The 17756-nt window shown below is 41.5% G+C and overlaps 1 protein-coding gene across 1 annotated transcript in view; it reads left to right on the top strand.

The window, feature by feature from the left end:
• Window positions 1-17756, top strand: part of LOC111154259 (zinc finger protein 407) — a 431681-nt gene that overhangs the window by 235481 nt on the left and 178444 nt on the right. The window lies entirely within an intron of this gene.

Raw genomic sequence — 17756 nt, 5'->3', positions numbered from 1 at the left:
AACTGTGTTTATCTGAAGCTTATCTTCTTTCTTGTTGAGGGTAGCTGTGAGGAGGGAGGGCGGGAACACGTAATAACAGGAGACAATTTGGTGATGGAAGTTGTACTTTACATTTCTGCTTTCTCTGTTCAATCCGGCTTGATACACACCTCACACTGAACTGCCACATTATCACTTTGTCATAGGCTATGACAACGCCCCTAACAATAAGAGTCTTCTCTTTTGTTTATAACACTTAAATGTCTTGGCGATTAGAACTTTTCCCTTTCTTCTCTGAATAAAATTGTTTTGTACTGACTTTTTTTATTCTAGTGAGGAGAAAGAAATAAAAGCAACCCGATTTCCTATTACAAATTATCATAAATATTGGAGATGCAGATTTTTCTTAGATCATTAGCATATCATGCTGCGACCCACACCAGAATGTACCATTAACAAAGCCGCCTTCATGTAATTAATGTAAATAATATGGAACTACAGCTTGAGTTACCCAGTCAGCCTTGGCGAAAAGCATTTGTCATAACGCATCATCTAAGGAGCCCGGCCTCAATTCAAATTAAACTTCATGGGTTTGCCCCTTTATTTTTTCCTCTCATGCTATAAATTTCTGTGAAACATTTATGACTATAAATTTCTTTGAAACACCTATATAGGAGAAGAAAGCAATCCAGTAAGCTGAAATTAAAATTTTATTATTTACTGTGCTTCTGCTGGTGAGGACAATTAGTATCTTCATAAAGCCAGGAATGGAGATCGGGGGAATGCAGCTGAGGGCTTTCCGCCCTATCCTTAGAAGTGTTTTCTGTCCTCTGCAGCTGCCCGCAAATCTAACGTACGGTTTCTGTCTGCCATTTGCCACTATTGCCCTCTGACTCCAAAACACAGAGGAGCATTGTAAATTTTTCATGAAGAGGTTTCAGTCTGTAAAACAGCAAACAGGAATAATGTTTTAAATGCAATCATTGTCAAGTTTGAACAATGTAATTTATCAAGAGAGCAGTTTGTACTATATAATAAGTTTCATATATTAATACAATTTTTCATCTGATGTCAGGCTTCTGATTTATGAATAGCCCATGATCTAAGGTGATCATTGAATTATAATTCAAGTAATAAGAAGCCAGGAACAAGACACTGGAAGTGCTATACCCCGCATTAGCTTGCGCGCCACCAAGCCAATTTACTAAACAACCGTGGGCTAAATGATACAGTTTTTCTAATTCAAAGAAGGCACTCGTTAATTAGATAAAGGCTAAAGCTCTCATTATTTTTAAATGATTTAAGAACGGGTAAAGATCTTACAGCTTATACTGCAGCGCTAATAGTTCTCTGGTTACTGCCTTGTAATAAGAGTATTAAAGACAGATGGGTCAGGCCGATTTAAACCAATTACAGCATTTCGTGTGCACCCGTCGCAGTGCCTGTTCAGAGGCGCATCACATGCTAATATTCGACATGTTTCCGACGGCCTGCGACACGGCTGATTAATGTGATCGACGAACACGTTGTTTTCTTCTGCTAGTTTTTAACGAAATATCACACCTCTCGACTATAGTAATTCTTGAGGCTTATTCCATATTTCTCAGAAATGTTTACAAGTGTGTTGTGTATATTTCGCTTCCTGATATACCAAACTAATGACAAAAGTCACTACTTTCAGTTCCGTCAGTGCATTGAGCACCTGTTAGGTGCTGGGCACTGGTGAAATCTGCAACTTGTCATGTGTTTCCCTTTAATTACCTTGATTCCTGTGATAGCAAATGGGTAACAAATTCAGTCATTAGTTAAAAAAAATTAGTAAAAGTTCTTACCCAAACTCTTCTAAGACTGTGAATTTGTTTTATAGTAAATGTCAGACTTCGGTTTGTATAAAAATTTTAAGTTCATAAAGTAACTTATGTTTTGTGAAAATTAATAAGCCACTAAGTGCTTGAGTCCTTTTTCCGTACAGCTTTGCTGCCTGATTGTATTTACTCATATTTTACGTTGATGGCAAATACTTTTTATGATGTCCGCCTGTGCAACCCTCGTCTTGGAACTGTGGTGCTGGTTGGCTGGTTGTTCTTCCCTCCCTCCCTTCCTCCCAGCAGCCCTCCTTCCCTCCCTCCCTCCCTTCCTCCAGGTCACAGAAATAGTGAAAAATTCCCATGTTTTATCACCCAGCTGTCCAGAAGTGTGTTCCTTGACTTGAAAGAATTCATTCCCATTGTTTGCTCCTGTGTACGTACACACACACACACACCCACACCCCTTTCACAGGACACCTTAAACATCATTAGCTTTTTTGTTTGCTTTTAATTTCCTGTCACGTATTGTTTCCTTTGTTATTGCACGGGTCAGCTTCAGATGCTGCTGGTTTTTATCTCTGGAAAGCCTCGGCCTTGTCCGGCAGAGGTGGCCATACCACCTGTCGTGAAAAAATAATGGTTGGTTTTTCAGTGTCCTTTGGATTTAGACCTCCCTTCATAAGTGCACGTCGTTGTAAGTGGACCCAGCCTTTGGGAGACAGGCACCACGGACCCCACATCCTACCTTCGGACCGGTCTGGGCTCTGTCGGTGCCCTTCCCCTCTGAGAGCCCACAGTCAACGTTGTTTCTTGATTCCTTATTTCAAAGTTGTTGGGCATATGCTTGCAATTAAAGATCCAGTAGATAACTATGGACCTGTAAAGGAAATCTGAGAAGAAAAATCAGATATATAGAAGATTTCAAATTGGTTTACATTTCTCCTTTGTGGGCCTTGTTTTTTATCTTTTTTAAAAAAATTTCCTTATCTGAGCAGCAACAAGATACGTTATTAATGGACCCCGAGTAGGACAAGGTATTTGTTATAGTAACTTTTGACCTGTTTAATAAGTAGTCAAGCTGGGTAGCAGAGTTTTTATTGTACTCTGCAGTGTACAGCTATGAAGTGTGGTACATAATAAAATAAAAGCAATAATGTTGATATTTCTGAGGGATCCATCAGAGCTGACCTGAAGCCGCATATTTCATCTGGTTTGTCTGGGTATGAATGTTTGAAAGTTATAGCTGAAATTACTGGAGACAATATTGTGTTTATGACTTCTGATTGTTTACCGTTGTAAGCAACCTCACCCTTTGTGATTCCCAAAACTGTTTTTATGACAGTTCATTAGTGTTGGTGTCAAGAAACAAATGAAAAAGACGAAATACATTTAGTATTAGGCAATAAGACATTTTAAGCTAAATGTTAGTATTTAATGTGTAAGAGTGTAAAAAGCAAAAGTGGAGCCATTCTGATGGGGAAGAGGAGAGTGTGGGCATTTTTGTAGTTATGAGCAGATTTTTCTGTGTTTGTAATGCTCAGCTCTGTGCTTCATAAAATCATTCATTTAACTTGAGATGGCTTTGTGTAGGAAAGCAGAAGAATGATCCAGGAGGAAGAGACTCTTTTCAATAGAAAAGTGCAGCGTGGGTTGTGCTGATCAGCGTGCGGAGAATGAGAGCTGTTTAACGCTGGAGAAGATGGGCCGTTTGAATCTAAAAAAATACGTGTGTCCGTATAAAGATAAATTACTGCTTTGAAATATAATTTATGTGTTTGCTTGCTTCTCTTTCTTATCAGATTTTATGTACCTTGAGGATAGAGGCCTGTGTCCTATTTATCTTCGTGTTTCCAGAACATAGGCTAGGATCTGGCCCATAGTGGATGCTCAGGAGACATTTGCTTAATTAATATATTAGTAGTGGAAATGCTTGAATTTTTTCTCCAGCAACAGCTCCCAAATAGTGTGAGTCCAAGGAAAACAATTACGAAACAAATGGTTTCCTAACAGTGGGGCTCTTAAGATATTCAGTACTGCCTTAAAAATGACTGCCGCCTAATTTTTTCCCTTATAAGAAGGAAATTCATCTGTCTTGATCAAGTAGACCACTTTGAAATCAGTTTTCATTTGGATAAAAACCTCATGCTTATATTCTTTGTGAATTATGGAATTAATAAAGTTTCACCCAGGATCATTCATAACTGAGCTTCTAGTAAACTGCTGAATTTTGGTGGTGATGGTGATGGTATTATTATTATTATTATTATTTAGCTTACCAAAATACAGAATCATTAATTTTCAGCAAGTTCCTGAAATCTCTACAGACACAGTTTAACCACGAATTGTTTTTTACCACCATATCTGCTGACACCAAAGTAAATCTCAAGCCACATTTTCAGACGCATCACCATTCACTGGTGTGTTAATTCTATGAATTTTGTTTTGGATGTCGTGTTGGGGATAGGAAAGATATTAATTAATGGTAGATAAGTTTTTAAACATTTTGTTCAGCTCAGTGCTTTCATTTTATATGACTATGATGAGTCATTGGTGTTTCAGTTCATTGATGGAATGACACAAAAATATTCATTAAAAACATGGCAACTGTAAAATAATAATATGTAAATGCTTTATGTGATATGCATAATATTTAATTTCAGAAATAAAAGTATTTACTTTAAAGAATCCATTATATACTTGTGAGTTGTTTCAAAGGTGACGCTCCAGACACCCAGACACAGACGCATAAGTCTGTTAAACTGATTCACCTTTCAGTACGTGCCTTAGGAGCAGTCATCAGAAGTAGTTTTTACGTTGTCTTTTCCCCATCCATTGTGTCCACCACATTTCAGATGGCCCAGAATCAGGCATTGAGAAAACCTGATTGGACCTCCAGGAAGTGCTCTGATGTTAATCAGCCTAGTGTGCAGGACAGAAAAGCTGATAGTCCGAAATTGCAGTTGAAACTAAGACAGACTGTCAGTCTTCAGGAATGTTGGGGAATGGCCTATTTATGTAATCAGATACTAACCCTGGGAGGGGCTGTCAGGCACGTCCTTGTTGTGTAAGCAGCCGGAGGACTGTGCTTCTCTGACAGACAGTGTGTAAATCTGTCCGTGCAAAACTCCAAATGTTTAGTTTGCTCCTAGTCACTGTAATAATCTGCTTATTTTCGTTTGCTGGAGCAATGACATCACTTAGCAGAATGTGCTGCAGACGTAAGGCCCAGATAAGGCTGAGTTAGTGTCAGTCATTCATTCCGTGATTGGCAAGAAGATAAATAGGAATTTACTAGGGGTTGGCTTACAGCTAAAAGAATAGACAGCATTTTCTGGTCAGAAATAACTATTTAGGTTGGTTATTTTACATCTTGGGAAAATGGGTAAAATACATCATGTCTAATTATAGTTTCTAGGAATAAGGAGCCTACTCTATCAATAACTATTGAATAGTTATGTCCCAAAGGAATCTTCTTTTGATTTGTTAAGATGCCTTTACTTCTCTCTCTCTCTGTGTGTGTGTGTGTGTGTGTGTGTGTGTACTCCATTGACTTTTGTATGTTATATGCAATACCCTTTCATTTTTCATTTTAAAAATACCTCATATTACTTCATTATTTGCTTACTGTGAATGGTGACATCTCCATTAATATGGACATTTAAGAATCTGTAAATTCTATTTTTGAAGAGAAATTAAAGTTTTTTTTCAGTCCTAATATATGACTTTAATGTCACTTTAACTCTGTGACATTAAAGGTGAATTCCGTTTTCATGCATTTACTCAGTGAGAATAGAGCTCCTTTCTATGATTGAAAGATCTCCGTTTTTATCAAGTATTAATCGTTGATAGTTCACTCCCTGGATAAGCAGTTTAAATGTTTAAAAAAATTCCTTTAAAACTCCTCTAAGGATCATTTAGGTTGTTTAAATCTCCATTCAGATCTTCAGTTTGGCTTTAGTCCTTTCTAAGAAATCTCACGACAGTGATAGAAGGGACGGACAGACACGCATGCAGCAGCGCCTCTGTCGCCCGTGTGCGGTAAGTGCGTGATTGCGTTCCTGCTCTGTGTTCTGTAGAGTTGAGGTCATCTTTGTCTTGATTGAGTACCAGAGTGCAAAGTGCATTTACATGGCACTCTCTTTTAATTATTTACTTCTTCAGCCCATGCTAGAAACTTCACACAGTTAGTCAAAGTTTAATTGTTTTTAATTACCTGTCAAAGTTAAAATTGCCCAAATTTTCCAATCAGCTACTTTGGAACACTGTACCCTTCGGTTTGATCATAGAATTCTAAAATGTTACCTCTTTCCCTCTGTTGCCAGCTATGTCTCTCTGGGTCTCAGGTCAGATCTACTTAAGCTCAGGTAAAAGTTAAAATTCAATCAGAGGACTTGTTTACTTGGTAGCAATTAAAATGTGCTAATATTTTCGCTTTTGCTGTTCCCCAGAGGAAATTTTCCTAATCATCTTTCACCTGGGCCTTTATTCTCAGTACCATTCTTCTGCCTCTTCTGCTTCTCAGTGACTCTGTGTATGTTCCTTAGTGCTGACTGCATGTTATTTTTGAAGAATAGTGGATCCCAGTAATTGATGTAAATGTTCTGATTATGGAAGATGTTAGTGATGTTTGGAGATGTACGACACAGACCTCTGGACGTTCCATGACGAGGTTTGTAGAAGTGATGACCCGTGTCTCTTCTGTCTTTTAGCATCTCCTCTGGAGTGCCAGGCTCTCTCACGGGTTTTGTGAATCGCAACATGTATGTGCCAGTGGAATGCTCCATTCATCTGTATCTATTGTTTACATGTAGAATCCGTGTTTATTCACCTTTTATTTTTATGTGTTTCTATCCTAGTTCTCAGTTTTAGTGGAGAACTTTCCGTACAGTAATTGTTGGAACACCTGTGATCTGTAAGGCATCAAAGCAGCTTGTTTTAGGCTGTGGGGTCCAGCAAGCATTCTCTGTTCTTGTTGCTGTCTTCCCTTCCCTTTCCTGCACCGCCTGGGTTTCTGTTACTACATAGCTGTGCAGTATTTAATGCACCAAGCAGTGTATTGGGCCCTGGGAATACAGCAGAAAATAAAGCAGGCCAGCATTCTGCTGTCATGAGCTACTACATTTTGGTGTGGGAGATACTCAGTAAACCAAATGAAAGGTCAAGGGGCTCCTGGGTGGCTCAGTGGGTTAAGCCTCTGCCTTCAGCTCGGGTCATGGTCTCAGGGTCCTGGGATCGAGCCCTGCATCGGGCTCTCTGCTCAGCAGGGAGCCTGCTTCCCCGTCTCTCCCTCTGCCTGCCTCTCTGCCTACTTGTGATCTCTGTCTGTTAAATAAATTAAAAAAAAAATGAAAAGTCAAATATATACCAGTTTTAAAACAGTGATGATATAGTAAAATAAAAGAGGGGAGAGCCATGGTGGGGGTGCTGGGGTGCCAAGGGAAAGCCTTGGAGAGAAGATGACAGGTGAGGCAGGAGGGGCTGAGGCCGGTGAGTATTTCAGGCAGAGTGTCCCACTGGAAGACGTGCGCGCAGGGTACGGCTAGTGTCGCAGGGACCCGCGTGCCGGGACCAAGGCCCAGGAGGGGAAGCTCATGGGAGCTCAGGCCACAGGACACTCTGGAGGACTCCTCAAGGACTTTGATTTTTTTTCTTCTGTGTAAGATAAGAGGGTTTTGAGCAGAGGCCTGGCATGGTGTGGCGGAGGTTTTAACAGAACCACCGTGTGTCGTGTGCAGAGAGCAGCTGAATGGCAGGAAGGTGGAGGGCGGGGGGAGACAGAAAGCACGTCGGAGGGGTTCGTACGCTCCTGCGTGAAGGGATGATGGTCAGCTGAGCCCTGGTGGTGGCAGTCGATGCAGATGGAAGTGTCCGGACTCTCACTGTATCTGGAAAGCACAGCCCACAGGATGTATGATAGGTTGGATGAGAGAAAGAGTAATGAATGATGCCGAGATTTTGGCCTGAACTTTGAAGTCATGTCATTAACTAAACGGGCAAAAGCACTGTCCGAGCAGGTTCCACTGGTAGATGTTGGGAGCCAGAGTTAGACACATGAGACACCTATGGTCATTCCAGGGGATATGTCGCATGCATGGCTGAGTACAGATGAGACCTCACGGAACACATCTGAGCTACATGTAGGAATTTGGAAGTTGTCAGAATAGAGGTCACCGAAGGAGTGAGTGGAGGTCAGAAAGGAGACTTACAGACCAGACCCTACGTTACAGCTCTGGGAAGGTGAGGAGGAAACATCAAGGGTGACTGCTGAAAATCACGAGACTGTCCCGTTCTCAAGTCAAGGGGGTGGGGGTGGGGCCCTCCACCAGCTGCTGATGCATCCGTCGTGGGCTGCTGCGCACCTGCAGGGCAAGTCTCACCCTTGGGCTGGACTCTGATATTTAGTGAAGACACCGATGCACCAGGCTTGTTACAGGATCACAGGATGTCCGAGGTGCTGGCTGCTGGGCATGCTGGACTGTTGGGGCTTCCTTTCTGGGTGCCTTTGCACAAATGCTGCCATCCTCTGGACTCTGCTAGGGCAGCTGGCCCGGCGTGAGGCTTGGTGACACCCTCTCTGCTCTGCCCACGCCTCCTCGTCACTACCTTACGGGAAATAACTTCTTGCACTGTATTACTTCAGTTCCATGTATTTTACTCCGAAAAATCTTTAATAAAAAGATGGGTATAAAGTGCTCTGCAGTTTTCTTTGTATCGTAAACTAAACTAGCAAGCTCTTTGTCTTTCATTTCTGTTCTTTCCCAACCCGTAATTGAAAAGTCATTTTTGTCATTAACCTCATTTTGGTAGCTTCAGTTTATTCTGTATTTTAGCCTCCCTAACACTATCCCTATGCCAAGTATAAATATATTTTATCACCTACATCTTTCCAGTTGTTTTGCTTATGTACTTTAATTATATGAAAAAGAAATTTAGTCTGGTATTTTGAATGCTGGAAGGTATATAATAAATGATAATGGCAATCTACATAGTCTTGAGGTGTTGAAGATTTGAAAAATTAGCATAAGTGATCTATATATACAGCGTTTATAGATGCCTATCCAAACTTATCTTTCCAAAGTAATTTAGGATATATGAGAAGTAGATGAAATTCACAAATCTGTTTGGTGAAAAGAAGAATCTGCAGCTGCACATGTCTAATTTCTTGAATAAATGATGCCCTTTGTGTTGAAGGAAGCGAGCATATTCCTCGCCCTGCATTGGAGACTTCTCTCCCGTCCGCATGTACCTGGATGCACGCACCCTCTGGTTTTGCTCATGCTTCGCTGCAGGTGACTCCTGCCCATTGTGCGGTGGCCCTGTGCGGGAAGTGGTGAGGGGCCTCCGAGTACTCTATTAACGGCTTGCTCGCAGTCAGATCACGTAACTTCAAAACCCTTAAAAACTTGTTTCTTATGTTAATCTAATTTTAGCACTTTCTCTTGAACTTATGATTTAGAAAGGAACAAATCAAATCCCTTATAACATGATCTTTCTATATATTTGAGTGTCAGGATGTGATGATTTAAAGCGAGCTGCGTTCCGTGTCAGGCTCTACAGGGTCCACGTTGAGTTCGCCGGCTGAACTCACATTGTGTCTCGGTGATGCGCCAGTGCACAGATGCCCCAGGATATTTACTCTAGAGTGTGCTGTAACTGCTGCTCTTCGGACTGAGGTCGCGGAAAGGGTCAATTTTGTACTGAACTCCGAGATTGCCGGGCAATACATCTCAACCCTTCTAGCTAATCTTACCTTGAGCTCAAATGGTTCCTTAGATCATCCTGACATGCTAGAAGGCCGAGATGATGACAAAGGCCAAGACAATGAAATACCCAAGTTTGGAAAGGCTGCCTTTCCTCACTCCAGCAAATCACACAGTCACCATCAGGTTGGACAGTCCTTTCTAAATCTGGAAAATATATTCAAATGTCTAGAAATTGTTTCCGTAATAGAAACATAAAGACCTCTGGAATAAATTTTAAGCATACTGTGTGTGTAAGATGCATGGGTCTATGGAACATGTTCCAGTATTACAAGAGTAGTTTTTAAGAAAAAAAAAATACTAGTAGTACATACATTAAAAGTAAATTTTAACCTGTTTGGTAGAAAGGAATATTTTGTTCATTTCAATTTAGTCTGTTGTTTATTTGGGTCCTTTATGAATTCGTTTGGGATACATAGTGAGAGCCTGTTGGCCCTTGACGGTAAACAATGCACACGTTCTGAGAGTTAAACACTACGCTGGTGTCAGTTCCTGGTTCTAACGGTATGGCATGAACAGCTTTCAGTCCCTGTGCTAGAGGTCTGTCGAGCACTACTGAGGATCTGTCATGTTGTCTTCAGCTTATTAATTTTGTTGAGAAAACTATCACTCTTTTTAAAGTACCCTGCTAGGTCTTTATTGGAGAGTATTGCTGGCATGGATTGCTGGCAAGGAATCCAAGTAAGAAACTATGGCTTTATCAGTGCTGTTTAAATCATTGTGAAATAACAGATAATTCTCTTGATTCACTATTTACAGAACACCAGTGATCTGACTGTGATGCAGAGTGAAGAGATGTCCTGTGCCCGGTATTTTTAGAAGTACTGATGTGGGCACACACCAGGAATAAGGATTGCATTGGTCCTACTCAGGCTCAGCCTGAGTCTGCTGTCCAGCACCAGGCGCCAGATTCTCTTTCCCCAGCACCATGAGTATCTGAACCCGAATATTATTTCTGAGTCCATGGCATACAAGAAGCTGAGCAATATTGTTCCTATGAAACTATCAGCTTTATTAGCAAAGGGGGATTGGGATTTATTTCATAGAGATGTAAGAGATTTTTTCTGTAACATATCTGTCATAGTAAAATTACTTACAATCATGTTAATGAAACATTTTCTTAGCATGATATAAATAACACCATAGTATATAGACCTTACTGTGACTTTTATGAATTCTATATGGATCATAGTTTTTTGTTGACTAGGACTGTGACAGGTTGTCTGAATTGGGACGGAAATTTTTGTTCATACTCAGCTACCATTAATATGTCAGTTGTGTTTAATATTAATTAATTAATTTGAGAGGGAGTGAACGAGCCAGAGGAGGGGCAAAGGGAGGGGGGAGAGGATCTCAAGCAGATGCCACACTGAGTCCGATACGGGGCTTGATCCCAAGACCCTGAGATCATGACCTGAGCCAAAACCAGGTGTGGAACATGCAACTGGGTAAGCCACCCGGGCGCCCCTAATTTTAATATATTAAAAATTTGTTTTAAAAAGATTTTATTTATTTATTTGACAGAGACAGAGAGAGGGCACAAGCAGTCAGAGCGAGAGAGAGAAGCAGGCTCCCCACCAAGCACGGAGCCCAATGCAGGACTCGATCCTGGGACCCTGGGATCATGACCTGAGCTGAAGGCAGCCACTTAACCAACTGAGCCACCCAGGCGTCCCTATATATTAACATTTTAAAAGAAAATTACTTTAGTTAATTTTGTAGCTGATTTTCTCCATTAGTGCTTTTCTCCTTTTTGTAAACCTGTTTTTGATCTTACAGGTTAAATCTGTCCTGTTCATGTTTGTTAGCCCGTTCACTCTGATAGAGCAAGTCACTGGTGAGATTGTCATCGGGAGACTTAGGAGAAGGTTTCTCCCTTGACGTGTAAATGGATCTCGTGTGAGTTTCTTAGCTCTTCAGTAACATTTTCGTAGCATCTGCAGGTACGTAGCCTGAAGGACAGCTGTCTTTGTGAGCGCGGACGTGCTGTTTGGAAGACTGCGTTACTTGGCCAGACGTAAAAGTGAGCTCATCGTAAGTCTCAGATGAGGACGTTGTTATGGCAAGTTTTCCCCCCACAGCTGTGCACAGATCTGTGGGTTGTATGCGTATATCCTGCATCTGAGTGGTTCTGGGCACTTGTGGAGGGTAAAGACACCCCCTTAGAAATTATAATCAAGTAATTGTGGAAAGCAAGCACTGAAGAGACATAGGAAAGGAAAAGAGAAAAACAATAGGCCGATGGTTCCTTTTGTCCTTGAAAAGCCAAACCCCTCTCTCTGGCTGGTGAGGGATCTTCATCTGACTCAGCCTGGATTCTGCAACTTTATTTCTCCCTTCCCTGCCCCATGCTCACCACCCACCTGTGGGGGCTCCGATGATTGACTCCCGCTCACCCCACCTGGCCATCTCTGCCTGTCTCTGCTAGGAGCTGGGAGCTTGTCTTGCCCGATGACTTTTCTGCTCTGTTCTCTCAGGCCCCACCTCTTCCAGGAAGCCTTACTGGCCATTTCAGTCAGTAGCCACCAGTGCTTTCTCGAAGCATCTTAAAAGAGGGTCCTTAAAAAGCCCAACAGAATGCGGTGCTTTTGTGTTCTAATTATCTCGCTGAAACTAGTGTTGACCATTGGCCCATAGGTTCTTTTTGCAGAAGCATGTATGTCTTTTGTTTATTTGTAGGTTCGAACGTAGCACGGGTCAGTGTAGACACACACTGAGTTCTAACACATACTTTTTTTTTTTTAATTGACCAGTTGCTATAGAAGGAGCTGAACGATTATAATCTGAAGATTGTGAGGGCTGGGTTGTAAAGGTCCAAAGACTTAACAATAGTCAGGGCATTTGTGATGAAGCTGTAAATGGAGTCTGAAATTCGTTTTGTTAATTTATCTCAAAATATTTATATTAGAGCACTGACTTAAAAGAAATTCTCTATGTATGGTCTTTAAACCGTAATATTAGTCCTTTATTTGCAACTGCTATTTTAACCTTCCTTACATAAATCCAGTGTTTTCTTTCCTAACCTAAAGCAATAAAATTTCATTTAGTCCAGAGTAGAGGATTGTGGCAATTTAATATATGTCTTGTTCTTCAGGACTTGACTTCTATGGTTAGTTAAAATTGTTTCAACTTCCCAAGCCCTCCAGCTCTGCAAAACCCTTGAAAGGGGTTAGTTTGAAAAGGAGGGAGTAGCCTGCCAAGGGAATGGGTCTCATATGCGGTATAATTCCTTCCACCTGTTCTTCTCGTGTTGGTGTTTTAGAGCTGTGCAGGAAACATAAACTATTTCAGAACTGACCCAACTTCTCAGACCCTGAGAAAAAGACTTAGTGGAGCTTTGTTTTCAGCAGCACTCAATTCGGGTTCTTTTGCCCTATAGATCAGGGTGTTTTGGGGACATAGGTGAGGGAAGGAATGTGACCTCTACCATCTATGCCAGGGTTGGGCTCCCTACTACCTACAGGCCAGATCTGGCCCACAAGGTATTTTTGTAAAAAGAAAGTTTTACTGGAACACAGCCACACTCCTTTGTTTATGCACTGCCTGCCGCTGCTTCTGTCCTATGGAGGCAGAGGTGAGTAGTTGCATCACAGGTGATGATCCTCCACAGAGAAGATATTTACTGTTTGTTACACAGAGCCTCTCCAGGCCCCCGATCGAAGACACTGTTGTGCTGGTGAGTGCTGGATACAGCACGTGCAGGGGAATGGGAAAAACTCCAGCCACACTTCACCGGATGGTTTTGGATAGACTGGAGTTGATGGTCTCTTTGACAAAGAAAAATTTCATGGGAATGAGATTTTGAAGGATGAATTCAAATCTTTAAGGGCATAGCCCTTATAATCCTTGAACGTTTTTCTTTAGAATGAGTCATTCTCTTGGTTCTTAGTAGACTAAAGCAACCTGGGATTAATATTCTGCTTAATGCTCCTCCCCAAAGTAATTTTGACACAAAGCTTTTCAACCTTTGGATTAGGTTGAAAGAGCCAGAAAAGGTATTTCACAGCTTTTAGGATCTGAATGATATGTTAAGAGGTTTTGAAATGACAGGCTTTGGCGTGAGTGAGGTTAAATTTCTTTTCCAACTAGTTAACAAGGATCTAGCCTGTTAATTAGGCTAATTATCACCTGTTCAGGGCAAGAATGCACTCAGGACTCTTGGCTTGAGCAGCAGGCTGCCTTGCAGTGTATAAAAGCCCAGGGGACAGGGGTGTGTGGGGAGCAACTTTCCTCTGTAAGCACACTTGAGCCTGAAGAGTCGAATTTGGTAAATGAAGCCTTTCCAATCATAGCTCTTAGTGGCTTCTTGATGTAAATCGTGCTCATGTGTTACATGTAATCAGAAACAGGCCGCGCTCCCAGTCCAGCCTGACTGAAGTGCTCGTGTCACCACGAAGTATTTGTGGTTTTGGGTCGTAACTTCATTCACTGAGTCTAAGAGTTTTTATTTGGACTTTGTATACACACACACACACACACACTCAAAGGGACCCTGAGTGTCCTCGTGTTTATACTTAGCTGTCGCTATACCTTTTGGATCAGTCCATTCTGAGAAAACACTGATTTGTTTCCGTGCAGTTTACAGCTGGGCATTTCCTTTAAACACGTGTGTCGCGCTTGGAAAGTTGAATCTATCTTCACCCGTTACCGTGAGGTGACACTGGGGGTATTTAATGTGCATTTAGCGACTGTCGCGCATGGTCCGTCTAAGAGCGGCATCGGGTCTCTCTGCTCCGGTGTTCCCCGGGCCGGCACCGGTCGGTGTCTCACAGTTCCGGAGCCCCGGATCCTGCACCGGATGGCACAGCCGAATGTCCTGAACTTGGTTGTTTTGCTGTTACCCTTCGGGATCCTTTCCCAGCGTTAGGCGCTCACCTGAATTAATTGAGCGCCGTAGCTGCTCTGCAGTGGTTGTCTGAGGTGCCTTTCATGTGCTTCTTTGTTCAAGAAAGTGATTGTTTGCCATTAAGTTTGCGGCTCAGCAGAATTCCTGTGGTGACCCTACTGTGCCGAGAGGCTGTCATTCTCTATTTTCATTTCATCTCTTAGTGTATTACCATATCATTATGAAATAAAAATCATTTTTAAAAAAAGAGGCTTTCATTCCCAAGAAACTGCCTGGGCATTGGTAGTATTTGAGTGAGGAATTGTGGAGACAAATCCATTAGTGTGTTGGGTGGTTTTGGAGGGGACCCCGCACACCTGGCCTTGAGTTCACGGTTCCATGTTGCCCCGTAGAGACCAGCGCTACCTGGCTGTGTGCCTGCCCGTGCTCGCAGCCTCAGTTGGCCGCACGGGAAGAGTTTTGAATCAGTCAACACCTTTGTTTCACAGTTTTGAAAGATAACAACTGCATGATTTGTTAATATTTTGACAAAATTTAGCTTACTCTTTATTGAGACTGCATCTGTAGCACACCAGCCCGTGCTTGGTGCTGTGCGGTTTTGCAGACGTAAGTTTCTGTGGTTTCTTAACTTGACAAGACTGGCCCAAGGAGTTATGTAGAGAAGGTAAAAAAGACTGTTTGATTGTTTAATTAAAATACTCATTTTTGACTTGTGGAAATTTCCAAAAATAATGAAAGTGTTGGGGAAGATGTTTACATATGGCCACATTGACTTTGGATTCCTTCTCTTTTGGAGACAACAAAACGGTAGCAATGGGGTGAACACTGTGCCCACAAGCGTGCCATGACCCCCCTTGGTCAGAGACTTGGTGTGTGCTTTTGCATGTGGGTTTCATACGTTTGTATTTAATGCCTTTCCTTTTATGAAAATGTTACATAAATGGTACAGTTCCGTACCAGATTTCATTTGTTTTAATACAGTTACATTTTTCAAATTGCTGATAAAAGTAGCCCTAGCTGATGCCTTTTTCCTACATTCAGCTATCTCATTTTGTGGTTAAACCCATTATTTATCTATTTCACAGATGATGGATATTTAAGATTGTTTAATATTTTAATGGAGATAATTGTTTTTCCATGCCTGTGCTTGTGCTGGCTTTCCTAGTTTTGTACACCTAGACTGAGCTTTCTGGAAGAGAGGTAGGGACGTCTCTAGCTTTAAAAAGCATTGCTAATGTGATTTTATCCTAAATTATCCTGAATAGGAGAGGTTGGAAAAGAACACAAAAATATACTGCTGACACCTCTTACTGTATTTAAAAAATTATAAAGTAGTAAAGCACTAAAGTATCAAGGTATCTTTATCTTCATATGTAAGAGGGATGTGTGCAGATTTTTTGTTAAGTTGCTAATAAATTGAGTCAGTAATCCACCTAATTGGGTTCAAAATACTTACAAATAACATTTTAAAATACACTTTGAGGAAGAGGAGTATAGAACCTCCTGTTAGGATGCTTACCTTCTATAGTAATATGGAAAGATGAAGTTAAGGACACAACTCAAAATAGAAGTCAGTGTATTTTGACATAACGTGTCTGCCCTTTAGGCACTCAAAACAGCCCATTGTAACAGTTTCGGTAAGGCAGAAGCACCTGTTAAGATAATGGTATTAATCATATAATTCGGCTCCCTACCAGTTCTTGAGTTTTACTTTGTACGTAATGCCTACACCCCTGTGAGAATTTATAGTTTTGTTTATAATTTATAGTTTTGTTATATATCTAACAGTGTGGATCTTTAGTATACTCACTTGAACAATTTTATTTAGTCTTGGCTGTGTTACTACAAATCATGTCATGAGTGATTCAGAGAAGACAGGTTCCCCACCAGATTCAGCAGGGAGACCAAGCAAGGGCCTAGAGCCATCCCATGTGTGGGAGGGGATGCTAAGGAGACGACAGTACATAGGACTGTGACCTACTGGGATTATATTGGAAAATGCTTAGAATTTAACTGGGGAAGCCGTACAAATTTACACTAAAGGATGAACTCTTAACTGACTTTCCCATCAGAGTTATCAACATGAAAAAGGGCTTTATTTGAGAAAGTCGGACATCTCGATCCCTGGAAACCAGGAACTTTCTAATGACATCTCTTGGTAGGAATTGGTACAGGTGTTACGTGTAACGTGCTCCATTTAAAATCGTTTCCCTCAAAATGTACAAATCATTGCTATATTGTCCTCTAATTCCCCATTTTTGAGAACTCTGGTATCATTTTGATTTCTTTTGCTTGTGACTCCCCCCCCCCCCCCGTCCCCCATTTGAAACCTTTTAAGATCACTTTATATCTGGTAGAAACATTCAGTGAAGCCTGAGGAAAGAGCGGGTAACAAAATGCCCTTTCTCAGTACAGGTCTGAGAGTCCTACTTGGCATTCTGAACTTTCTAGTAAATATTATAAAGTAGCCAGATTAGGTGAGACCTGGAAGCAGTGTTGAGGCCCACCTTCTCTACCCGCAGAGATGGCTTTCTGCACAGGACAGTTGTTATTCCTCTGCTATGGCCTGTCATGTCCTATCATTTAAAAAAAAATTAATTTATAAATGTTTAAGATTTATAAAGCTAAGAACTTTAGAATACCAAAGAAAGTTGCTGAAACAAATATGGGAAACACGGATGTGATTCCTACATCTAGGTGGTAGGTATGCAGTGATGTCATCTTTTGTATGTTTGAAACACTCGCACTTGGTAGAATCAGCAGAGACACTCAGGAAGGTGAGGGGACCAGATGGAGTGAGAGTGGGGAGCTCGTGGCGGCTGGCGTGTCCCCTCTGGCTGTAACACCCCAATCTCCCATTCTCACTCAGAGTCTGGGGAGATTGAGTCAAGAACGGAACTCTTTTTTTTTTTTTTTTTAATATTTTATTTATTTCTTTGACAGAGATCACGAGTAGGCAGAGAGGCAGAGAGAGAAGAGAAAGCAGGCTCCCTGCAGAGCAGAGAGCCCCATGAGGGGCTAGATCCCAGGACTCTGGGATCATGATCTGAGCCGAAGGCAGAGGCTTTAACCCACTGAGCCGCCCAGGTGCCCCAAGAACGGAACTCTTTATCATTAGTTTAGTAGTTTGACCCAGTTGGTCCAAAATTATAGTGTAGAACACCACTGTGTACCATACAGGGTGAAGCAAGCGCCTTGTCTCGTTTACCCCGTTGGGTTATAACCTTTCCAGGACTATTTGGTACTTGTCTTTTGCGTCCTTCAGCTGACCTAGAAAACTGTCTTCATGATAAAAGAGGAGACTACCAAGTTTTTACCAAACAGACCTCTTTGTAATGTATCATAAATGCAGTTAAGAAGTTT

This window comes from Enhydra lutris, unplaced genomic scaffold (genome assembly GCF_002288905.1).
Source record: "Enhydra lutris kenyoni isolate GAN:26980312 unplaced genomic scaffold, ASM228890v2 scaffoldscaffold36, whole genome shotgun sequence".
NCBI lineage: Eukaryota > Metazoa > Chordata > Mammalia > Carnivora > Mustelidae > Enhydra > Enhydra lutris.
This window is presented reverse-complemented; position numbering and strand designations above follow the sequence as displayed.